General features: G+C 34.8%; 1 protein-coding gene across 12 annotated transcripts in view; it reads right to left on the minus strand.

Moving 5' to 3' along the window:
* The window catches only part of ROBO2 (roundabout guidance receptor 2), a 1761697-nt gene that overhangs the window by 906573 nt on the left and 827635 nt on the right, over window positions 1–27489 (minus strand). The window lies entirely within an intron of this gene.

The following is a 27489-nucleotide window of genomic DNA, read 5'->3' on the forward strand; positions in this document are numbered from 1 at the left end:
ACACCCTATCTGTATAAATCCAGGATAAGTCTCATATTTGTAGGTGTTTTTTTGTTTTGTTTTGTTTTTCCCCTCAGATAAACTTTTAAGAAAAAGTACAAGAGACATGATTAACAATCTAGGATATATAACTATTAAACGGGTAGAGGTTTAAGCCAAGAAAGGTTTTGTTTTAAGCTTCACTGAAAGTGTCCATTATATTTCAAAACAAGGTTTGATAATTCTGCTCAATTCAGCAGAAATCTAATATGCACTAACTAGTATTTTAAAATTAAAGCCATTTATTAAGCAGATGAGAAATTAGTTATTACTTATACATAATTCTACCAGTCATCCTGGTAGCAATCATTTCTCTCCATAATATCTCCTTTAAAAAAGTCAATAATCTTTTCACAGTGGATAATAACTTACATAGTGAATGTGAAAAAAATATTCAACTTCTTTGTTCAATCAACCCAATGTCTTTTGTTACCTATGCACGACTTACTAGTAAAATTAGTGTAAATTGGCAGGCTAACATTTAAACAGTGTGTGTTGCTGGATCTAATTAATTCTACTATTTTATGCCAAAAATTCCATTAGTTCCCATTAAAGGTCGTGATGTAGTGCAGGCTCCTTCATGTTTTGTAGTTAAAACAACCAAACTTCATTTCAAATTAAGGATTATATTGCAGAACTAAGGGAATGCTAATGTGGCTCTCCAGTACTGACCAAGTTCCTCCTCACTTTTAACAGGATATTCAAGACATGAGTTAAGTGCAAAATAGTTACCTTGTATTACATCAACAGAATACATTGGGAAAAAGCAATTAGGACTCTGCCCTGTGCATTATAATTTTATGATAATTGTATAATCTGCCACTTAAAATGAAAGTTTCACTACAGTCTTTGAAAATGTTGGAAGGAACAGTATAGCCAAATTTAATATTATTATCCTCCTTGAGATTTCTGCCTCTGCTATATGCTCCTTTAAATATGCCATATACTAATACTTTATCATCTCATTTCTTCTTTGGGCCAGTAAATGTTACTTATTGTATACCCTCCTCCTATAAAGCATCACCACTACGTGATGATAAATACAATAGATTATTTATTCAGATGGGGAATAAGCCATGAAAATGTTAAATGGCATATTTCATCTGCTCCCAGAAGGGGTGAAGCAACCCAAACTGTATTTTTTGTCTAGTTCAATTTTTTTTTTATATGTGATCAGTACCAATCTTCCTTTTACTTGGCCTGATAATCAAAAGTAATACTTACTTATATAAGGTAATCAGAATTATAATTTATAATAACTAAATGTTAGCTCTTACATAAGAAAATTTCAAATAAAAACATTGATGTAAATGCTTCACATGTATGTTTTATGCCACAGATTTATTTTTTATTAATTAATGTTTATAATCATTAAGCATTATATTAAAACCTACTATTGAATACCTTTTATTAGTAGTTGGGGCTAGCACTAGTATGAAATTATTATGGTTTCAATCATGAGTTTATTCATATAATTTATAATTCTAGAGAGCCCAAAATTTTGCACATGTTTGTAAATGTGCATACTTTTCTTTTAGGAACATGATCCATAGCTTAACTCAGAATCTTGGAAATATGTTCTATTATGGTTGAGAAAATTCTTCTGGATATAGAGAAAAGATTGTATACAAAGAGTTTGCACTAAATATTAAGTTGAATTATATGAATTACACAGAGACTAAGGGCAAAAGTTCAGAACAGTCAGTGATACTGTACATTGAGAGTGTGGAGAAGAGCTGCATTATAAGACTTGCTTTAAATTATAAATAAACTAGAGGCCCGGGTGCATGAAGTTTATGCTTTGGGTGAGAGGGGCGTCACTCAGCCTGGCCTACACCCTCTAGCAATCTGGGACCCTGGGAGGATTTTTGACTTCCATGCTCATATTATACATGCATAATCCCTGCAGAATCGGCCCGACACTGGCAGCCGGACATCCCTCTCACAATCTGGGACCGCTGCTCCTGACCACTAGCATGATTGCCCCAACCACTCTGACTGCCTGCCTGATCACCCCTAACCGCCAATGCCTCTTCTCCCACCATGGCAACTTCGTCTGGAAGGATGTCTGAGATGACATCCAGAAAGTCATCATCTGTTCTAATAACATATTATAATAATTAAATGTTAGTTCTTACATAAGAAAACTTCAAAATAAAAACATTGGTGCAAATGTTCTGTCTAATTAACATATGTGCTTTTATTATTATAAATATTACATCCTATACCTCAATTTTCTGGGTATTTAGGAAGTAAATGTATTTTTCCATGTAATGCACCCTAGTCATAACCAAAATTCCATTCTAATTTTACATTTCTCTAAGGTTTAGATTCTTTAGCTATAAAAATCTATTTGAATGCCTAATGTGACTGAATAATTAAATAGCATCAATGCACTCCATAAAATGGATTTTGTCAAAACAACAATATTTTCATCAATACCTCTTTCTGAAAAGGTGTTAATACTATGGATGGAATTAAAATCAATTGATTCTAAAGAGAAAACCTATAATATTAATAAGTTCTATATTTAGTATTTTCTGTGCAACTGTGGTAAAAACCAAGTATTCATTATTAAGTATAATAAGTTTCTAATAAACTCAAAGGACTGAAATAGATAAATATTAATTTTAAAATTTTTCTTCAAGTTTCATCTGTCTGCCATTTTTTTTTGCCAATTAACTTTTTTAGAAAATAAATTTAATATACTGGTATAATATCTTCTTCAAAATTCAAAGCTGCATCTTTATTTATAATTTATGTATCATGTTCTATAAATTAAGGACATTTTTTTGAAGAATTTAAAAATAAATAATGTTTTTTCCTGCAGTCTTTATGAACAAATACTTATGTATACCTTCCACATGCAAATAGTAATAAACTTGTATAAAATGATAAACCTATTCCATTTTCATATATGTAATTAAGTAGTAGTATCAAATAGAATTATTGTGGTATATACATATACATAGCTATTATGGAAATGAGGAAATGTTTTCCTAATGTAATAAGCATAATAAGATTTAAGGTGTTTTGTTTTGTTTTGTTTTTCACTTTAGATAAGATGGTTTTTGAACACTCTGGATCCTTTTGTAGTTTTCTTCCAGATATTTTTATGCCAATTCTATGTGTTCCATAATTTTATATATTTGATTTTTACAGAGAGGAAGTGAGAGGGATAGAGAGTTATAATAGAAACATCAATAAGAGAGAATCATCGATCAGCTGCCTCTTGCACACACCAAGGTACATGCCCTTGACCGGAAATGAACCTGGGACCCCTCAGTCCATAGGACGACGCTCTATCCACCAGCAAACCGGTTTCTGCAATAATTTGATCTTGATAGAGCAACAAGACCAAAGTGAATCCAATGTATCAAAAAATACCTTTGGATGAATTACATGATTTTTTTAAAATATATTTTATTGATTCTTTTACAGAGAGGAAGAGAGAGGGAAAGAGAGTTAGAAACATCAGTGAGAGAGAGTCATTGATCAGCACACCCCCTACTGGAGATATGCCCACAACCAAGGTACATGCCCTTGACCGGAATCGAACCCGGGACCCTTCAGTCCCCAAGCCGACGCTCTATCCATTGAGCCAAACCGGTTTCAGCAATTTCTTGCATTGATTCTTCATGCCAGCTTTACATTATAATATATTTTAATTACTTTACTATATTTCACTATTAATAAAAATATTTATTTTCATAATTACTACCTCTGATAGAAAAATATTGTTGGTCCCAATATCTTTTGATTTCTCATTTAATTTAAAAAGTATGAGTTTCAAGCAGCTGCTGAAAATACTATCAAGAATATGAGTTTTTCAAATCAAAATAATTATGCCCATACTTCATAATTGGAAATAAAACCTACTTTCTATCAATTTCTGGTCTCAATCTTCCTTCCCTTTTCCCTTATTTCTGCTAACTAAAGGTCTGGCAGTTTTGCAGCCTGACTGTTAGAGGGGCACTATGTACCATAAAGGAGTTAATAAAAATCATGATTTATGTTAATCTTAACTTTTAAAAATGTGATTTAGCCTCTGATAGAAGATTTAAGCTATGATATACCGCCTATACTAATAAAAGAGTAATGTTAAATATGCTAATTAGACCAGAGACCTTTTAGAAACTTTCCAGACATCCTTCTGGACAAAGCTGGGGGCTTGGCTGGCCTGAGAACCACCCCCAAATGGCCCTCAGTCCCTCGCTCACGCAGGCCATGCCCCCAGCTAGGATACCCACCCTGATCCAGGACCTGTTTCAAGACAGACCAGCCAGTCCCATCCCATGTACCAGACTTCTATCTATACTAATAAAAGGGTTATATGCTAATTAGACTGGGAGACCTTCTAGGAGACCTTCTGGACATCCTTCCGGATAATGCCATGGTGGCGGGGCCAAGGCAGAGGTGGTTAAGGGCGATCAGACAAGGAGGGGAGGGCAGTTGTGGGTGATCATTCAGGGTGGGGGGTTGGGGACTAGCAGGTTGGCAGGAGAGGGCAGTTGAGGGGGCAGTTTGGGGCGATTATGCCTGTGGGGGAGCAGTTGGGAGGGAGAAAGCCAGCAGGGGGGGGCAATTTGGGGCAAGCAGGCCAGCAGGCAGGTGAGCAGTTAAGAACCAGCTGTCCAGGATTGCGAGAAGGATATCCAACTGCCGGTGTAGGCCCGATTGGAAAGGGTGCAGGCTGGGCTGAGGGAAACCCCCACCTATGCACAAATTTCATGCACCAGGCTATTAGTGAATTAAATAAAGATATGAAATAATTTCTCTAAAGAGTAATCTTTCTTTTAAACCAATAAGCAAGGTTATCTGATGGACTCTGTCTTCCAAAATCTTGTTTGCAGTTAGAAAGCAGAAAAGAATAATTTATCTGTTTTGGCAGGACTAGGAAATCAGATCTTGCAAATTAGAGCATTAAAGTTAACTTACTATTTTTAATTAATTGTTCACAAATACCTTTGAAATAAAATGTTGACTCATGAATTTTAGAATTACAACATGAGCTACATAACATATCCACTAGATGAAGACTTATTAATTTCAAAGGAGATATAATAATATGAATTATACTTAAGTTTTAGCATCTGAACATATTTACATTTTTGCAATTATTTAAGTTCCACTTGTTCAGAAGTCCACTGAAAGAACAAGTAAATAGATAATTTTTCTCTAGAAAGGAGTAAATTTGTACAACCTAAAAAAAAATATTTGTCCATCCTATATAATAAAGAGCTAATAGGCTAATTAAAGCAGATGGCAGAATGACCTTCTGGAATGACCAGTGGGTGGGGGTGAGGCCAGTGAGCCAACACCACCAGGCCAGCTGTGGCGATCCTGGCAACCCCCTTCCACAAAGGCAGCAGGAGAGGTGTTGGTGCAGGTGTTGGTGCGGGCCGGTCCTGGTCCTTGATCCTCTGCTGAGGCAGGATGGGGTGCAACCATGGTTCCTCAACCTCCCATGGCCCCGCCCCCTGCCGGACCCTCCCCCAATCAGCTCCCCCACACCAGTGGGCGGGAGTGGGGACAGCACTAAGGAGGGGCTAGCCTAGATTTGGTTGAGCAGTGCTCCACCCACACCCCTGCTCAGCCAGAAGCCAGGCTCATGGCTGGCGAGTGTAGCAGTGGGGGTGGGAGCCTTTCCCAGGAATGCTAAGGATGTCCGACTTGGCAACAGCCTGACCTCCCCCGAGGGCTCCTGGACTGCGAAAGGGCGAAAGGGCGTAGGTTGGGCTGAGAGATCCCTCTCCTTCCCCCTTTCCCCCAGTGAATAAATTTCCTGCACTGGGCCTCTAATATATTCCATAAAAACATTCAATGGAACAGACTTCACAGCCTTAATTAGTAATTTATAACTTATATCACTATGCTTCTCATTTTTGACTTGTTTTAAGACAATATAAATACAGTATCTTTGTGTCCTCCTCCGGGTTATTTTGTAAAAACAGTGTTATATTCCCAATTCTTTTTTTATTATTCTTAAAATATCTCTTTTTAACCAAAGATTCTAAATGTTATCTCATTCTACAAATATCTAAACTAAAGCTAAATATGATATACACATTACAATATGACCCTCTCTATAGAGACAGATTCTACAAATATAGATATACATATGTGTACATGGCAACATTTAGCTCATAGATGAAAGTTCATTGTGCTACAAGATTTAAATACGCATTAATCTTAAAAAAAATTCTCAAATTCTAAGACTTCACAAATAATAAAAAACAAATAATGAATCAAGAAATGGCATATGTTAATGAAAAAACTACAGATCAATGCAGAAAAGTCAAACATACAGAAATCTTGACATTCAGTCCAGATAAAAGCTAATGTATGTGAAAAAATAATAAAACATATTTTTAATGATTGTTTGACCTAATGTATGAAGTTTTTAAAAAACAAGATTCTTCATAAAAATATAAATTATTTTTAAAATATTCAAATATAATTAATAGTTTAATAATTTAACTAGATGTACAAATTCTAAGAAAAGAATAAAAGCTGCCCTCAAAATTAAAGAAAACCTCAGTACAGATATATATTCATGATGTGAATAATGTTACATTTCATTATTGATTAAAACAGTTTGACCATGACATTTCATTAATCCATTGCTCATTACATGAAAACAATGCACATTTATCAAGGATATTTGTGGCTTCTCACATTTATGTTTTCTTTGAAATCTTTTTGCCTTAACTTGTGATGTTTATAGTATTTATTATTATTGTTATCAGAATTGCAGGCTGTCATCATCACAGTCCTTCAGAATTTCTTTTGTTTTAAATATATTTTATTGATTTTTTTACAGAGAAGAAGGGAGAGTGATAGAGAGCTAGAAACATTGATGAGAGAGAAACATCGACCAGCTGCCTCCTGCACACCCCCTACCAGGGATGTGCCCACAACCAATGTGCATGCCCTCGACTGGAATCGAACCTGGGACCCTTCAGTCCACAGATCGACGCTCTATCTACTGAGCCAAACTGGTTTCGGAGAGAATTTCTTCCTATCACAAAGATTTTAAGAAAACTAGTACGAAACAGTGTGCACAGAGAGAAATTTCAGCCTCATCCCAGTACTATATTAATTCAAATTTCTTTTTTGTCAGTTGTTGATATAGGTATAAATCGTTGACTGTTAGGGACATAGATCTCCACTAATGAAAATGGAAATCAATTAAATTCTATGGGACTTGTACAGAGCATCCACATGTTTCAGTAATGTTCTACTCTGGTGAATCACCATGACATGATGATTATAGTGCACCTTAAAACGTAGTAAACAGCAATGCATTGACCAATCTGCTCACTTTACTTCTCTGCTCAATAAGTCTACTAATAACAAGGTAAACTTAGGATAAATCTTGACAAAAATAAGAGTACATAGAAAAATTAGTCTTTTTCAGTTTGGTTCAGTGAATAGAGCATTGGCCTGAGAACAGAAAGGTCGTGGGTTCTATTCCAGTAAAGGGCACAGGTTTAGGAATCAATCCCCAATAGGGAGCATGCAGGAGGCAGCTGATCAATGATTCTCTCTTATCATTAATGCTTCTCTCTCTCTCTCTCTCTCTCTCTGTCTCTCTTTCTCTCTCTCTCTCAAATCAATACAAATATATTAAAAAAGAAAAATCAAATTCTATTTCCTCAACATGGATTTCCAAATATAACTTTAAAAACTACAAGTTGTAATGTCAGGGGTGGGGGAACTACACTAATCACAGAAAAAATTACCTAATAAGTTTTTTAAATATATACATGTGAATATAAATGTATATAAATACATTGTTTTCTTACTGTTCATGATTGTTTAGTGATTAATAAAAAATAATCTTGAGAAAGAATCCTGCTCTTCCCAAAGTACATATCTCATTAAATAAGACTATTATTGGATTCTGGAGAACAATATTTTAAGTTAAATACAAAGAACTCTTAAAATAAATTTGAAATCACTAAATACAATTTCTTTATTAAAAAAAAAAAAAGCCATATTATATGAGGCACATTTGCTGTCTCCAACACTCAACATGCTCAGAGAGTGCTGGGAACAGGCTGCCTGATGCTGATTTCTGTTGTTACTAAATACATTGGAAAAGCCCTTTGTTCTACTATGAGGATTGGGGCATGTATTCATATGCTGGTGGCAATCTGTAATGATTGTAATATCTTCAACATTTCCATATTGTGATTTTAAAACCTGGAAATTTTTTCCCAAAGTATGTATTAGTGTTATATTAAGCAATTTATATCAGAAAGAATAAAATACTTATATAAAGAATGTTGCATTATTCCATGTATGAGAGGCCTTATCCAAAGGTTAACGGAGACTGCATTCACCAAACAAACCCCAGTAACATATCAACAGATTAATCTCCTTCTCCTAGACACCGAAGAAAATGAAAGTCAAAGACTGCTAGCCAAAATTAAAGAGTCGAATAAAAAAAAGGTAGGAATTGTGAGAGTGAGCTAGTGATCTTTTCTGTCAAAGAAAGGAGCTCCCTGCCCTCCTTGGTCCCGCCATTTTCCATCTGATCTTGAGACTCTCAGGGAGCTGAAATATTAGGATCTGTCTTTCCCCTCCCCTTCCTCTGAATTAGTCAATTGAGCAAAAATGGGAACCCTAGCTCTGAGCCTTGACCAATCAAGTCATAATTCAGAGTAGGGGCAGGGCAACAGACATGAGTAAATAAAACCAAACGGACTTCTCATTTTGGTGTGCTTTGCCCACGATTTCAAGCTGGCACACATCCTTCTGCACAGGAGTAAATTTGCCTTGCTGATCCAAAATAAATAAATAAATAAATAAATAAATAAATAAATAAATAATAATAAACAGGAAAATGCCTAAAGCTTTAAAAATAACAATTTTCCCATCTTTAACATATTTTATTTTATGGAATTTTTCTCCTCAATTTTAAACTTATATTCAAGCAAAATTAAAATATTAGAATATATATTTATTTTGCTCAATTTTGTTGATTACTGTTTAAGGTCAAGAATGAAAAGAAATACTCTAAATGTGAACACTTGGTCATCTTAAGTAATTTCTTTTTTTCTTTTTTATTTTTATAAATATATATATATATATTTTTTTTTTTTTTACAGAGAGAAATGGAGAGGGATAGAGAGCTAGAAACATCGATGAGAGAGAAACTCATCCATCAGGTGCCTCCTCCACACCCCCTAATGGGGACGTGCCTGCAACCAAGGTACATGCCCTTGACCGGAATCAAACCCGGGACTCTTCAGACCACAGGCAGACGTTCTATCCACTGAACCAAACTGGCTACAGCTTAAATAGATTTCTTAAAAAGTAGATGTTAACTTAAAATTTAACTTAAATATATAGTTTGGGGGCAAATGACCATTATTATAAGGCTTTATGATGCTCCATATTGAGGAGTTATTTTAGGACATATTCATTGGGAATGAAGATATTAAAAGGATAAGACAATCTTGTGCATTACAGAATAAAAGAAATAGAAAAAAAACACAGTTTATAGCAGTGCTATCCTAAAGAAATATAGTGTGAGTCACACAATGACATTTAAATTTTTCTGGTAGTCATATGAAAAAACAAAAAGGAACAAATAAAATAAACTTTAACAGTATATCTTACTTAAGCTAATATATCCAAAATATTATTATCATTTCAATATATCAATCTAAAATTATCAATCACATATTTTCCAATCTTTTTTGCATTCTAATTTTTGTGCTAAGAGCACATCTCAACTGGACATGTGAGCAGTAGCTACTATACTAAACACAGCCTTAAAGAACTGGGTAGCCCTGAAACTGGTTTGGCTCAGTGGACAGAGCATCTGCCTGTGGGCTGAAGAGGCCCGGGTTTGATTCCGGTCAAGGGCATGTACCTTGGTTGTGGGCACATCTCGGGAGGAGGTGTGCAGGAGGCAGCTGATTAATGTTTCTCTCTTTGATGTTTCTTTCTATCCCTTTTTCTTCCTCTCTGTAAAAACTCAATAAAATATATTAAAAAAAAAAAGAACTGGGTAGCTACCTTTTATTTTAAAAATCTGCATTTAAGGAACAGACACGTGGTCAAGGGCAACAAAATAGATCTGAAAGGACCGCTGAAGGAAGTAGCAAGGCACCTGCTTTCATTGGAGCCTAGTATCCAATACCAAAAGTTGCCATTAACTTGTAAGACAAAATCAGATCAATTGGAGGCATTGTGCTGCAAAGTTCTCACTTACATAATTTCTATTATTATTTTGTTTGATTTAAACTTGTGGTTATTAGGAATAAAATACCCATGTGTTTGAAGGTTAATTATTTTCTCTCTTACATGTTTTGTTGCCCTGTAGCCTTTGCAACGAGTGCTTGCTAAATAAATAAGTAAATGCATGTATGCTGGCTGTAAGGGTGCATAATTATGAGACATAGGCACGTGGGGAAGTCACACTGTGTAGAGAGCTTTACTCTCAGAGGCCCCGGCCCTTAGAAATACCCTCAGCTCTTCTTAGAACCACAGAACATCTATTTGTTTATGGAAGTGTGCCAGGTGTTTCTTTTTCATAAATCGTAATTGATTGATTATCATCATCTAGGAAAAAAGGGGAACACCATAATGAGAGTCTGTACATTAAATAGAATATTTTGAGTGAGAAATGATAAAAATATAAGGAGGGAGAGGAAGAGAGAAAATATGAGCACAAAATTATACAAGTGGATTAATAAATTCATCATTTAGAAGCCCCAAACCATTTACATGTTACATCTATTGTGTAAAATACTGTGAATTGATAGAATCTGTGGTTATTTTATTCCAAAATTATGCCTGATTTAGTTATTTTTCAGAATAATATTCATGGTAAAGTAATGAAGTAAAGCATTGCATGATTTTCATTTCTAAAAAAAAACAAAAAACAAAAAAACAAACTGCTATACTTGGATAATAATATCAGATAATATTATTCATTTAAATTATTTGTCAATAAAATAGAGAGTTGATACTAAGTAAAAAATATTTTTGCAAATGGCAGCATTCTTCCTTGGAAACTTCCAGTTTTAAAAAATGGAAAATTGTCATTTAAGAGATATGGAAGAAATGGAGAGAAAAATAGAACTATTGAGACACTAACCTAAACTATGGAAGAGATAAATAAAGCCATTAAAAATGATAAACAAATACAGCAAAATTACAGGATACAAGATCAATTTACAAAAATCCATTTTTTGTATTCCTATATACTAACAAATATATTTTAAAAAAAGAAATGAAAAGAACAATTCCTTTTGTGATTGCAACAAAAACAATAAATGCCTAGTAATAAACTTAACAAAGATTGGGAAGAACCTAAATACAGGAAATTACAAGGCACTTTTATTTTTATTTTACTTTATTTTTAATATATTTTATTGATTTTTCACAGAGGAAGGGATAGGGAGAGAGAGCTAGAAACATCGATGAGAGAGAAATATTGACCAGTTGCCTCCTGCACACCCCCCATTGGGGATGTGCCCGCAACCAACATACATGCTCTTGACCAGAATTGAACCTAGGACCTTTCAGTCTGCAGACCAACGCTCTATTCACTGAGCCAAACCGGTTTGGCAACAAGGCACTTTTAAAAGAGACTAAAAAGGACACAATGAAATGAAAAGATATTCCATGTTCATGAACTGTAAGAATCAACACAGTTAAAATGGCAATATTACCTAAAGCAATATACAGATTTAATGCAATCCCCATTAAAATCCCAATGACATTTTTAATAGAAATAGCACAAAATTTATCATATTTGTATGGAACCACAAAAGTCCCTGAATTACAAAAGCAATGCTGATGAAAATCAACAAATCCAGAGGTATCACCAAAGACATTTTTTTAAAGAAAGAGAACAAAAAATTATCAGATTTGACTCAAACCACAAAAGACCTTGAATAACCAAAGCAATGCTGAGAAACAAGAATGAGGCTGGAGGTATCACATTTCCTGACTCAAATTATACTACAAAGCTATGATAATCAAAACAGCATGGTATTTGTTAGTAAAACATACACAAAGACCAATAAAACAAAATTGTGATCCCTGAAACAAACCAACATCTATATGCACAAACAATTTTTAGCAAAGAAGTCAAAATTATGCAACGGAGAAAAGAAGGCCTCTTCAATAAATGGTCCTGGGAAAATGGGAAAGCCACATGCAAAAGAAATAAAACTAGACTACATTTTATTTTCGTATAAAAAATTAAACAAAATGAGAAAATTTAATGAATTTGACCCAAAGGCAAGGGAAGTAAAGGCAAAAATAAATTATTGAGGTGATATCAAGAGGAAAAGCTTCTAAAAATCCAAAGAAACTGGCAACAAAACAAAAATGCACCCAACCAAATGGGAGAAGAAATTTGAAAACAACAGCTTTGACCAGGAGTTAATATAAAAAAATATAAAAAATCATCAACTCAACAACAACAATTTAATTAAAAAATGGGCAGAGGGCCTGAACAGACACTTCTATGAAGACATACAAATGTCCAACCGATATATAAAAAAGATGCTCAACTTCTCTGGCTGTTATGGTACTGCAAACCTAAACTACAATGCGATACCACCTTTCACCTGTTAGAATGGTTATTATCAAGAAGACAAGTAATAACAAATGTTGGAGAGGTTGTAGAGAAAAAGGAATCCTCATTTCCTATTTGAGGGAATGTAAAAATGGTACAGCCACTATAGAAAACAGTATGGAAGTTACTCAAAAATTAAGAATAATGTTTCCTTATGACCCAGAAACCCATTTTCTGGGTGTCTACCTGAAAAATGTGAAGACATTTATTTGCAAATATATATGCACCCTGTATTCATTGCAGCATTATTGACAGTGGCCAAGACACGGACACAACCAAAGTGCCCTTTGATAGATGGCTGGATAAAGAAGATGTGGTACACATATACAATGGAATACTACTTGGCCTTAAGGAAAGATGAAATACTGCCATTTGCAACAACATGGATGGATACCAAGGATATAATGCTCTGCAAAAGAACCATATGATTTTACTCAGAGGTGGGATATAAAACTGAAAACAACAAATGAATGAATAAGATAAACAAAAACTGATAGACAACAGTTTTCTCTGGTTATCAGAGGGAAAGGAGTGTAGAGTAGTAAAAGGTAAAGAGAATCAAATATATGGTGATATAAGATGACTTGACTTTGGGTGGCAGGTACACAATGCAATATACAGATCATGTATCATAGAAATGGGTACTTGAAACCTTTGTAATCTTACTAACCAATATCATTCAATAAACTTTATTAAAAAAAAAACACAGAAAAAAGCATAACAAATTTCCAAGTAGATGTTTTTTAAAGCCAGATCATTTAAAAAACAAAACAAACACATGTCTGCAATGGACATTAGGGGGGATTCATTTACATAAGTGGTGAATTTTAGCAGAGTCTGAGCTATATGGTAAGCAGCAACAAAGGAATTACAGACAGAAAGCTCTTTGTGAAGGCTACATTCTAAAAAAAAAAAAAAAAGAAAAGAAAATATTGAAAGTAGATTTCAAGCATTTCTTGTTAGTCAGCAATTTGTTATTGCTATGCTTGAAATAACAAATAACAATAAGCATAGCAATAACAAATTGCTGACTAACAAGAAATGCTTGAAATCTACTTTCAATATTTTCTTTTCTTTTTTTTTTTTTTTTTTTTTTTAGAATGTAGCCTTCACAAAGAGTTTTCTGTCTGTAATTCCTTTGTTTTTGTTTTTTCTTACATTGTATTTTTGGCCTTTTTTGAATTACGATTTAAAGATAAAAATCTAGCCGGAACCGGTTTGGCTCAATGGATAGACTAGAGCATCGGCTTGGGGACTGAGGGGTCCTGGGTTCGATTCCGGTCAAGGGCATGTACCTTGGTTGCTGGCACGTCCCCAGTAGGGGGTAGCTGATCGATGACTCTCTTTCATCGATGTTTCTAACTCTGTATCTCTCTCCCTTCCTCTATGTACAAAATCAATAAAATGTATTAAAAAAATTTATAAAGATAAAAATCTATATCATGTTTACAGAATAGGCCAATGTTGATTATTGATAGAGCCTATGTTTTACAGCTGACCAATTAGATCAATCAACAGACCTATATGTTCTCACTATTCATAGAGTAATCCGTAAAGTACATGGTATCATCATCATCATCATTGTCATCATCATCTTGGAGTTAGTTAGAATTGTAGATATGATGCACAAGTCCAGACCTACTGAATCAGGATCCGAATTTAACAAGATTCTTAAATTACCTAAATGTGTATTAAATGCTAATAAGTGATATTCTTTATACATTGGGTTTTTACTTGCATTTCACCAAGTGTAACCAAATCTAGTTATATATTGATCATAACATGTACCAAAGTCAGATGTACAATTATGTCTGTCAACAGAACGTTTAAGGTTGCTGAGTGTTGTCATGTAGTAGTCCATATGGCCATGGTAGAAAGTCATGTATTGGGGGTCAGGAGGAAACTATGATGTGCTTTTAATTATGTCTTTGCTGATATACTTTTACTTAATCCACAGAATTTCAAAATAAGTAATAGGATAAAGATTTAAATTAGCAAATTGTATTTTTACTTATAAGAACATAAGAACATTTTTGTACAGGAAATGTAATCTGATAAATACATATGAATTGTTTAGCCATGAAGAAATGACTGATCTGCATTGTTAACACTAAATTGAATCATTTGACAGATGCTTTTTTAAAAAGAAAAATAAATGTTATTATACTTAAAATAATTTCCTAAAATTTTTAAGGTACTATTCTGTTAGTTATAATTTAATAGAATTATTAATTTCAACTAAATTTTTATTATGTTAAATCTTGGCAAGGTATTTATTTAGAAAATTTTCATCTCAAATAGAAAGTGATTTTTACAATATACTATGTTATCTATAGTTTTGTAATACATTCCTCTATCATCTACAAACATATATGCTTAAATTCCAGATTACTTTTAATCTAATAAACTAGAGTCCCGGTGCATGGAATTTGTGCACTGGGGGGCGGGAGGGCAGAGGGGGAATGGAGGGACATGTGTGGAGAAAGATCCTCTTAGCCCAACCTGAACCTTCTCCAAATGGGGACCCCTCAAGGGGTGTCATTCAGCTGGACACCCCTCTTACAATCCTGGACCACTGGCTCCTAATCACTCACCTGCCTGCCTGCCTGGTCACCCCTAACTGCCTCTCCTTTCACTGGTCTGATAGCCCCTCACTGCCTCTACATGTCAGCCTAATTGCCCCTAACTGCCTCCTCCTGCTGGCCTGGTCATCCCCAACTGCCTCCCCTCACCGGCCTAGTCTCCCCTCACTGCCTCCTCTGCCAACTTAATCATCCCGAATTGCTTCCCCTGCCAGCCTGGTCCCTTCTCATGGCCCTCTGCTGGCCTGGTCACCCCACATAGCCTGTGTGTTCAGTTGTTTGGTCATCCCTCACTAACCCCCCTGCTGGCCTGGTTGTAAGCAGCTATCTTGAAAGGGTGTGAGGGTTAATTTGCATATTACCTCTTTATTATATAAGCTACTTGAACAAAGAAAATATTCAAAATTCATCTTCAACTTGATTTAAAACAAGATAGGAAAACAAGAAAGTGAAATTCTAGAAACTGAATGCAACAAAAAAAAAAGGAAAGAAGATAGCAGGATTCAAATGTCAGTGACAGAATGGGAGAATGAGAATGTTTGCATAAAAAATACTGCACAGGGAAAATTATTTCAAATTGTGTTCTGCAGAACTCTGCCCTCATCAAGGTCTCTGAAAAAGTGTGCACTATCCACTTTTTGGGTTGTTATAAGAAGTTGCCAGTGGCAAAGTAAGTTTGGGGTGCTCTGAGAGAGTCAAATGAAAATTAGCATATTAAACTTTTGAGAAGGTCTCTAATTAAAAATAAATTCGCATGTAACTAACAGTTTATCAGAATTTTTCAAATCTTGTTGATTAATATGATATTATCTATTTTATTGTATAACACTGATATTTTATAGCACACTTTTTAGGTTGTTATAAGAAGTTATTAATGCCTATTAGTTTCTTTGGGGATAAAATTTATGTTGTATTAGTGTACTAATTAAAATAGATGTTTATTTTCTACTCTCAAAATATCATCATTTTTCTATCTTCAGTGAAAATCTAAATAAAATAGGTTCCACATTCATCAAAAGTTAGTAAGCACAAAATAGTGATTAGAATTAAAATTCAATATTTGATAATTTAAATATTTCAATTGCATTCTGTATATATAATTGTACATATGTACATATCAAAGTGAAAGTTAAAATATAATGTGATGTGCTTTTCTATACACATCATATGTGCATGCCAATATGATGCATTGCTTCAATTTGGAAGAAAAGTTTAACTTAAAGAAAACCTATAGCATTTTACCTTGAAAAGTATTTTTTAAGACAACTTTGTATATATTTTTCTTCATAGAAGTTTATCTGAACTAAAATTATCTAAAGTGGTACATAGAAGACAGATATAGGACATGTTTATTTTTTGTCTTACTTAAAGCCAAATTTTATTTCCATTTGTATATCTTTAAAATTTAGAATTACTGATTTAATAGAAGGTCTCTAACATCTGATCTAGCTCAATGTTTCCAAGATTCTATAATCTAATAATAAATTCTTTCTATTTTAACCTGTGAAATCAGAGGATTAATGATTAATGTCTTATGAATGTGTTACTCATATTTTAAATTACAGTGTTCATGATACCTACTTTAAATTATTTTTTAAAAATTAGATGTTTGATTAAGTAAATTAGGTTCTCACTACTTACTTATTTTATGCATTCTGACTGGCTAGCCTCACTAATCTACAAACTTCAATAAGGATGTAGAAGTTATATATTTCAGGTTTTCAAAAACTAACAAAGGCAATAAAGTGTAAAGTCATTCATTCTTAGGAGATAATTGAAAATACCTTTAATGCATGAATATTCTGAACTTTAATCACTTGCTAAAAGGTTTTTGTCATGCTTGTTGATTGATAAGATTTAATACAAAGAAGATAAGCTGACAGCAAATGTCTAATGATGCCAAGTATTTTTGGCTTCTTAAAGCACTTTTGAGGTTTCATGAATGCAATTTATTTTTGTATATTTATTGAACAGGTAACTCATCTTTTTTATTGATTTGTTAATCTTATAAATTTTATAAACAATATGAAATGTGAATATTTTAACTTTGTAGAAATCCTTCCATTTCTCAAGCTATGTGGGTGGACTCAATTACTCACCAATTGTTATTCAGCAAATTTACATTAGAGTCAACACACAATGCCTATAGTCCCCTAGTTCTGGGTATGCCCTCAGAGTATTCAATTACCCACCTAGAGCAATGACAAATATTAACAGTGATTTATGGTAAATTATTAGCTATTGTTCCATTATTCATTTATTCCATTGAGGGCTTTCCCTATTTAGAAACAACTGCACCTCCACCTCCACTTAGTTTTTAAGGAAAAGATTCATTGAGAATATCAGCAAAATCATGATGATTCAGGAGTTTTGGAAAACACATTATCCCAAGCAGAGGTATGTGTGTCATATTATCCATTATGAAAATAACAACAGGAAAAATGCTAGAGCTTTGCCTTGCTCACCTTTTTAATGGTGCTCCCATTTGAATCATTGCTTATCTTTATATCAAGTAAAGTTATTACTTAAGTTTTCTTTCTATTTTCTTCCCCATACTTTACTGCAACACTCCATGTTAAAGGCTGCTAGCCTCCATGCTCACACTGTTACCTTCTCCTCTGATTTCACAGGTTAAAATAGTTTATTATTAGATTATAGAATCTTGGAAACATTGAGCTAGATCAGATGTTAGAGACCTTCTCTTAAATCAGTAATTCTCAATTGTTACTAAAGTGGATCAGAGATAGGAGTGTAGCTCAGAGTTTCTGCTGGCTTACACAGAAATTGGAGTAAAGCTTGGATTCAGGTTCTTATGTGGCAAAAGCCTAACCCTAAGACTTCAGGCCACAGTTGTAGAGATAAAAATGATAGTCCTTCAATCCATCATTTTTGAAACATGACAATGCAGATAAAAGTTATTGTGACTGATAGCTACCAAGAAATTAATTGGACCTAAAAGAAAGAATGATTCTCCTGAAAATGTACACATAGAGTTGAGATCAGATATAAATGTACAGAGTCGTGACTCTAATTGGTTCCAGTTACTATTGCGGTGTGACAAATTACCCAAACTGACTGACTTAAAACCATTTTATTTTTCTATTTTGTGGCTCAGGAATTGGAACAGAGCTTAGTTGGGTAGTTTTTATGTGGAATCTCTTATGCAATTGTAACCAGATGTCAGCTGGGCATCAGATGCTGCTGTCATCTGAAATTTTGCCTGAACTGGACATCTGAGATAGCCCACACATCTGGCCAGCATGTGATGTTCCTGGCGAGGAGCTCACCTGGGGCTCTTGACTAGAACATCTACACATGGCCTCTCCAACATGAAGGTCTCAGGGTAGTTAGATTTTTGACGTAGTGTATAGTTTCCCTGGTATGAGTGTGTCAATTGAACCAGATGGAAGCTATATGGCTTTGTATGAAATAGTCTTAGAAGCATCCTGTAACATTGTCACCACACATTATTTGTCAAAGCATTCATAATCTATTCCAGATTCAAAGGGAGGAACATAAAACCCTCATCTCAATGTCTAGAGTGTCAAAGTCTTTGCAACCATTTAAAAAACACCCCGTGCTGTAGGTGGAGAATGAAATATCTGGTTATATTGTTTTACTCCTACTGAAAATTTTTATGAAAACTTATAATTTGCACTGTCCCTCTGGATAGCTAGGAATATAGTTCTCCTGCTGATACTACAATGGAATTAAAACAATGAAAGTGTTTTATATTCAATATTTAAAATTTAGTTATATATCATTCAATAAAAAATCAACAATATCTCACTGACTGCTTTTGAGAGAACCCCAACTGGAAATGCAACTACTAAAGAAAAGAAGTGGCCCTCAGCTCTAGCAGGAAAGGCAGAGAAGTCCACATGAAATTAAAAGTAATGTTAAGTTTCTATGACAGAAGTAATCGCAGAGTCAGCTGTGGAAGGGGCTATGAAATAGGAGGTTGAGGAAATGGCTGTAAGGATTGAGGTCAGAGAGATATCTGGAGAGAATCTGACCAGAAAAGTGTCCAGATCTCTCCCTGACATGACATTGCAAACACACATACATTTGAGAAGGCAAAAGACATGAACAAAAAGTTTGAGTTAAATTTGATAAGAATTTGGTGTAAGATATAAATGTGGCAATAAAAATGAGTCTGGAAAATTAAGTATGAGTCAGAAATTGAAGTCTTTTCTACTGTGGTCAGGAGTTTCTATGTTAAAACATATATGGTCATGCCCAGTCAGCATGGCTCAGTGGTTGAGCATTGACCTATGAACTTGGAGGGCACAGCTCAATTCCCAGTCAGGGCACATGTCCCGGTTGCAGATTCAATCCCCAAGGATGGGTGCAGGAGGCAGCCAATCAATGATCCTCATCATTGATGTTTCTATCTTTCTTTCCCTTTCCCTTTCTCTCTGAAAGAAATAAAAATGTATTTTAATATATATGCCATTTTATCTTGATGTAACTCAAACAATTGAAAAGCAGAAATTGGTATTACAGGATTTCTGTGTTATACTTTAGAATATAGGAAACAGTTTAATTAAAGTATTTCTTAGTAGTCAAACTACTTAATGTTACAATACATTTTGAAGCAGAGAGGAAACAGATTTAAACAAACCAGGGGTACTTAATTCAAAGAGTATATGAAACATAAATGAAGCTAGATTAAAATCAGATGTTGACTTAATTAAACTTTGCCATAGTATGGGTTGGGTTATGTTCAAATCATCCAATATTTGCATTTACACACAGTAATCAAGATAGAGCGGCAACAGGAAGAACAGATTTTCCATTTTAATTCTCAAGGGATGAAACACATGGGGCTCACATCAGTTGGCTCCTGTGATTTTACTGCATGTGATCTGGCTAATTAAAGTGAATGAGCGTTTACTAGATCAGATATACAAGTAAACAAAGATCTTTGTGGTTAACATTTTCTGCACATGAAATGTGGTAAAGTCAGGATACATATACAGGATGCTATTTATAGCTCAAAGATTTAATTATTTATAAGAAAAATGTCTCTTAAAAATAAATGGTATGCAGGAAAGTTATTTAATAGGAGCAAGTGGGGATCAATACAATGAAGCCTTGATCCCTAAAGTATCTGCAGAGGATTGGCATGGGCATCAGTTGGGAAACTGTAAGAACTGCTAAATCTCAGGTCCACCAAATCACAACACTCCTTTTAACCAGATTCCTAAGTGAATCCTATGAACATTAAAATCTTGGCAGGACAGATAATGGGTATAATACACTGTAGGTTTAGGATATTCTTGAAAGCTGTAGGCCTTTGCATTTGTTTTCATGAGTTTGTTTAAAGAACATGAATGAGGAACTAGAGGAAAAGAAAAACACATAAAGAAATTTTAAAAATGAGAAAAAATTCAAAACCCAGTGTGTGGGAGGGTTTAAACAAGTAATTAGAAAGGGGCAGAAATTCATATATATATATATATATATATATATATATATATATATATACACACACACACACGCACACACACACACTAAGTGGCCAGATTATTATGATCTCTGAATGCATTCTGGCCACTCAGTGTGTGTGTGTGTGTGTGTGTGTGTGTGTGTGTGTGTGTATACATGAATTTGTGCATGGGTGGGGTCCAGCCAGCCTGGCCAAGGGGAGAGGACATGGGCCATTGTCCGGCCTGACTGCTGGTTGAACTCCTGGTAGAGGGGACAATTTGCATATTAGTCTTTTATTATATAGGATATACATGGAGTGGCCAGATTATTATGTGTGTGTGTGTGTGTGTGTGTGTGTGTGTGTGTGTATATATATATATATATATATATAGAGAGAGAGAGAGAGAGAGAGAGAGAGAGAGAGAGAGAGAGAGATTTGAAATAAGTAGTGGACAGTTAGAAATAACCATAATGGGCTATTAAATGCCTGAGGCAGTGGCTGGCACATGGTAGACATTAGATATCAATATTAATTGAATAAGTAAGCTTTACATATATCGCTTTATCACATTAAATAATTTTGCACACATTATTTCACTTTGAGTATTTCAACATCACTGTGAAGTAGGTAGAATATGTAGTTGGTATCATTAGACAAATGCTTTCAACTTGTCTTCTTTGTAATAACTTATACTCAACAGGTGGCAAAACCTTTTAGTGCATGATTGATGCTCAGAATACTCATTCATAAAATATAGCATCTTCAATTGTCCTCAAAGGGGCATAATTTTTGCATGTGACTGCCTTTGTTTAAGAATGGCTAGTAGAGTTAACTACTATATACATGCTAACTAACTTTGGATAGTTAATTTATTCAGTTTAATTAACTTACCAAATTACCCTGCTTTATAACTTCAAGAATTGAAACAGGCATTATGAAAAATGAAATTGAAAATCTGCAAGGAACGTTGATTGGAGACTCACCACACTTTGTTGTTGAAACAGAAATGAAAATAACCTGATGCCATAGATCACTCTCTTTAATGCAGAGCGTTTAGCTACTTAAGTCCCATAAGACCTTCTTGTAGAAGTGTATGCTTTAACAGTAGATTCATAAAGCCAGGGTACTAAGAATGTTGAAATGGTAGCAAATTTCAAAATTACAGGTGAGACCAGGATTTTAAGTCACACTTTCTAAATAAAAATTGAGAAAATGTTTCACAGCGGTGAACCTCAGTTTTAATTTCAAATTTGGGTTACAGTGTGAATTGTGTGATTTGACCAAAAGGTGGTTGTTTGAAGTTGGTACTGACCATCCCTGTAAATCTGGAACATATTTTTAACATAACTTTCCTCTAAAAACAGCTTGCTCCTATTAAAGAAGCATATAAAAGCTGGAATTCTCATTATAGAAAAAGAACAAAAGTAATTAAAGAACATATGATTGCTTTACTTAATTGTATAAATGTTTTGCTTATAGAAAGGTATATTTGATTATATATTTCATTAAATGAACAATTTTTTATTAAGCTGTTGGGACTTGTGTTTTTCTATTCTTGAGGACAGAAATTTGTTATTTGACAAATCAAAGATTGTTTTTATGTAATTCATAGTCTCATTCTTTTTATATACTATTGTTCATTCTGAGTATGTTTAAATTTACCACATAAGCAAAAGCACATACATGACATCACATTAAAATATAATTTAGGTTTTTTTGTTCTATCATTAGTTCTAATTTCCCAAAGGCTTACCAATCCATATTTGTTTACTATCTGAACTAGGTACTTAATCCCTGGAATCAAATAAAGTCAACCAGAAAGGGAACATGGCAGCCGGCAGGACAGCAGTGAGGGAGAGAGTGTGAGTAAGGGAGGGAGAGGAGGGTGTGTGGACATGTATGGCATGTGTGTGAGTGAGTGAGGGACAGTTGGATCTCTCAGGAGTCTTAGGGGCTGGTAGAGCAGGCTCTCCTGGACAAGGAGCCCCTATTACTACCACAGGCACCTTCCAGGCAGGTGCAGCTCTGGCTCTGAAACCAGTGCCATCTTGGAGGGGGAATAGGCAGGGGCTAGGAGCATAGCCTCATCACCATCCAAACTAGCCTTGGATACCACTCCAGACACTCAGTGAGTTGCAACCAAGTGGAACTCTGCCTTCAAACCCACAGCAGGCTCTGGGTACTGACAGGGAGTTTCGCACCAGAAGGACCTCGTGTATGACCCTCCAGCAGGTTCAGGGAGTGCCCAGTGAGCAGAGTGCCAGGGGGACTGTACATGTGCCCTCACTGAGCCCAAGTGCCTGCAGCTGACACCTGTGGGGCCAGCTCTGTGGGGGAAGGGAGTATGACTCAGAACAGAGACAATAAAGGTGTGAGATTTAAGGCAGACCCAGCCTTTGGATAAAGGAGTCCCTGACCACAGGACTACTAGGGGCTCAACTTCTTGGACCTCAGCTAGGTTATCCAGGGCCAGAGAGGAACAGTGACTCACATTCACTTTCAACAGAGCAGCTTTAAGATACACCAAGGAACAAGATTCAACATCAGAGCAAAATCCAGCAATCCCCAACCTCACTGGCAGCAAGTTGGAGTGGAGATCCTTTCCACAAATGGGACACAATCAATCAAGTCCCAATTACAACTGGAGCACCTAAATAATGCACACAAAGGGTATTCCTAGAACATACAGCTCAGGTGAACAAAGAAACTGCATCACTGGATCACTCAAGACACTTTCTACAAAAGGCCATTCCCAAAGACTGGGAAGCATAGCAGTGCTATCTAATACATAGAAGCAAATATAAGAGACAGCTAAAAGAGGGAGACAAAGAAGCAACCCCCAAATGAGAGAAAAGAAGGAATCTCTAGAAAAAGAACTAAATGAAATAGAGGCAAGCAACTTATCAGACATAGAGTTCAAAGCAATGGTTATAAAGATATTTAAGGAATTTAGTGCAAATTACAACAGCATAAAAAGGGTCATAAACAAGAACCAGACAAAATTAAGAACAATATATCTGACATCAAGAACATACTGAAATATATTAAAAGTAGAATGGATAAAGCAGCAGATTGAATCAGTGATTTTGAAGACAAGATAGAAAGAAACACCCAATTAGAGTAGCAAATGGGGAAAAAATAAAAATCAGGAAGAAAGCTTAAGGGAACTCTGGGACAACATGAAACATAATAACATCCACATTACAGGAATACCAGAAGGGACAGAGGATGAGCAAGGAACAGAGAACCTATTTAAAGAAATAATGACAGAAACCTGGTGAAGGAAAATGTAATGTAAGTTCAGGAGGCAAAGAGAGTCTCAATCAAGATGAACTCAAGAATACCCAAATCTATAAAAATCATAATTAAAATGGCAAATATTAAAGACAAAGAAAAATATTAAAGGCAATAAGAGTAAGACAGAAGATTAGCTACAAAGGAGTTCCTATTAGAATGTCAGCTGACTTCTCAATACAAACACTTCAGGTCAGAAGGGAGTGGCATGAGTTCTCAAAGAAATGAAAAGGAAGAGCCTAAATCCAAGACTGCTGTATCCAGCGAAGGTATCATTTAAAATTGAAATAAAAAGCTTTCCAAACAAAATGGGTTAAATGAATACATTACTACCAGCAATGCAAGAAATATTAAAGGGACTACTCTAAGAAGAAGAAAAGGAGAGAGAGAAGATCACAGGAATAAAAAACAAATAAATAAAAATGGCAATAAATAAATATCTATCAATAATAATCTTAAATGTAAATATATTAAGTGCTCCAGTTAGTAGACCTAGAGTGACTGAATGGATAAGAAAAGATGACCCATGTATATGCTGTCTACAAGAGACCCAACTGAGAACAAAATATACACAAAGACTCAGAGTGAAAAGATGTAAATATATATATATATTCCATGCAAATGGAAAGGAAAATAAAGCTGGGGTAGCAATACTCAAGTCAGACAAAATAGACTTCGAAACAAAGTCCATAACTAGTGACAAAGAAGGCCACTTCATTATGAAGGGAATGATTCCACAAGAAAATACAACCCTGTAATATGCACCCAATAAAGGAGAACCTACATACATAAATTCAGTCATAGTCGGGGAATTTAATAACCCACAAACATAACTGAATAGATCTTCCAGGCAAAAAAAAAAAAAAAAAAAAAAAAAAAAGCGAGGAAACAAAGGTCTGAAATGACACAATAGATCAGGTGGAACTATCTAGGATATTTACAGACCATTTCAGCACAAAGCAACAGAATACACATTTTTTTCCAGTGCACCTGGAACATTCACAATGAATGCACAACCACTAAAAACCTATGGGACATGGTGAAAAGCAGACTGAGAAAGAACTTAATAGCATTATAATCTACCATAAGAAAAAAGGAAAAGAACTAAAAAAAAAAATCCAACCCTAAAACTAAATGAATTAGAAAGACAACAACAGAAAAAGCTCAAAAGAAGTAGAAAGAAGGAACTAATAAAGATCAGATCAGAAATAAATGACATAGAGACTAAAAAATAGTATAAACTAAGAGCTGGTTCTTTGAAAAGGTAAAAAAGATTGATGAACCCCTAGCCAGACTCATCAAGAAAGAAAGAAAGAGGAGCCAAATAAATAAAATCAAAAATGAAAGAGGCAATATAACAATGGGCACCACAGAAATACAAAAGATTATAAGCAAACTAGAGGCCTGGTACTTGAATTTGTGTACCAGTGGGGTCCCTTGGCCTGGACCTCACTTGTGCATGATCAAGGCTGGGGAGGGACACAGGAAGTTGGCCATCATGAGAGGGACAACAGAGGGCTCCAGGATGTGTCCAGTCGATCTCTCTCAGTCCCAGTAAGCCAAACCTCAGCAATAAGCTAACCTACCAGTCACAACATCTGCCCCCTAGTGGTCAGTGCATGTCATAGCAACTTCTTGACTGGTTGACTGTCTGCCCCCTGATGGCAAGCAGTTAAGTAGCCTTAGCATATCATTAGCAAATTACACTTTGGTTGAATGGCTGACTGGACCATTAGCATATTGGGCTTTTATTATATAGGATACTATGAACAACTATAGACCAAAAAATTGACAACTTGAGCAAAATGGACAAATTCCTAGAAACATAAAATCTTCCAAAATTCAATCAGGAAGAATCAGAAAACTCAAGTAGGCTGATAACAACTAATGAAATGTAATCAGTAATTATAAAACTTTCAGCAAACAAAAGTCCTGTACCAGATAGATTTACAGGAGAATTTTACCAAATATTCAAGAAGATCTAACAACTAATCTCCTCAAATTATCCCAAAAAATTCAAGAGGAAGAAACACTTTCAAGCTCTTTTTACAAAACCAGTCTGATTCTAATTCTAAAACCAGGTAAAGGCACTACTCAGAAAGAAAAGTACAGGCCAGTATCACTGATGAACATAGATGCTAAAATCTCCAACTAAGTATTAGCAAATTAGATTCAGCAATATATTAAAAAGATCATACACCAAAATCAAGTAGGATTTATTTCAGGGATGCAGTGCTGGTACAATTTGCCAATCAATAAATGTGGTATATCACATTAACAAATCTATATAATACAAGCATAATATGCTAATTAGACCAGACAGTTGAACAACTTCCAGATGTCCTTCTGGACAAAGCTGGAACTGCAAGGGCTGAGCTCCTTGCATAAATTTTGTGCATTGGACCTCTAGTTGAAGGATAAAAATCGCATGATCATATCAATAGATGTAGAAAAAAACATTCAACAAAATGCAGCACCTTTTTTCAATAAAAACATTCAGTAAAATGGGAATAGATGGATCATTCCTCAAGATAATAAGGGCCTTAAATAAGAACCCTACATCCAACATAGTACTCAATGGGCAAAAACTAAAAGAAATTCCCTCAAGCATAGGAAAAAGACAAGGATGCTCACATTCACCACTTTTATTCAACATAGCACTGGAAGACCTAGCCTCAGCAATCAGACAAGACAAGAGATAAAAGGCATTTAAATTGGAAAGCAGGAAGTAAAATTGTTATTATTCACAGATGACATGTTATTGTACATAGAAAACCCTAAAATTCCACCAAGAAACTACTAGACTTAATAAATGAATTTGTAATGTAGAAGGATACAAAATCACCATCCACCAATTGACATTTTTTTACATCAATAATGAACTTTCAGAAAGAGAAACTGAAAAAGCAATCCCATTCACCATTGCAATGACAACAAAAATAAGATACATAGGAATAAACTTACCAAGGAGGAAAAAGACCTATACTTATAAAACTATAGGAAATTGAATTTTAAAAAAAAGAAATAGAGGAATATACAAACAAATGAAAAAGTATACCATGTTCATGGATTGAAAGAATTAACATATTAAAATGTCTATACTACTCTCAGCAATCTATAGATTCAGTGCAATCCTATTAAAACACCAAAGAAATACTTCACAGAGCAAGAATAAATAATCCTAAAATTTATATGGAACTATAAAAGACCCCAAATAGCTGCAGCAATCTGCAGAAAGAATAATGAAGTAGTAGGGATCACAATATCAGATATCAAACTATACTACAAAGACATTGTAACCAAAAACAGCCTGATACTGGCAAAAGAACAGGCATATAGACCAGTGGATCAGAACAGAGACCCTATAAATTGACCCATATCATCCAAGTCAATTAATATTTGACAAAGAAAGCAATAATATACAATGGAGTCAAGACAATCTCTTCAACAAATTATGTTGGGAGAAGTGGATAGACATGCAAACAGCTGAAACTAGACCACCAACTTACATCATACACAATAATAAACACAAG

The sequence above is a fragment of the Pipistrellus kuhlii genome, unplaced genomic scaffold, assembly GCF_014108245.1.
Source record: "Pipistrellus kuhlii isolate mPipKuh1 unplaced genomic scaffold, mPipKuh1.p scaffold_m20_p_2, whole genome shotgun sequence".
Classification (NCBI taxonomy): Eukaryota; Metazoa; Chordata; class Mammalia; order Chiroptera; family Vespertilionidae; genus Pipistrellus; species Pipistrellus kuhlii.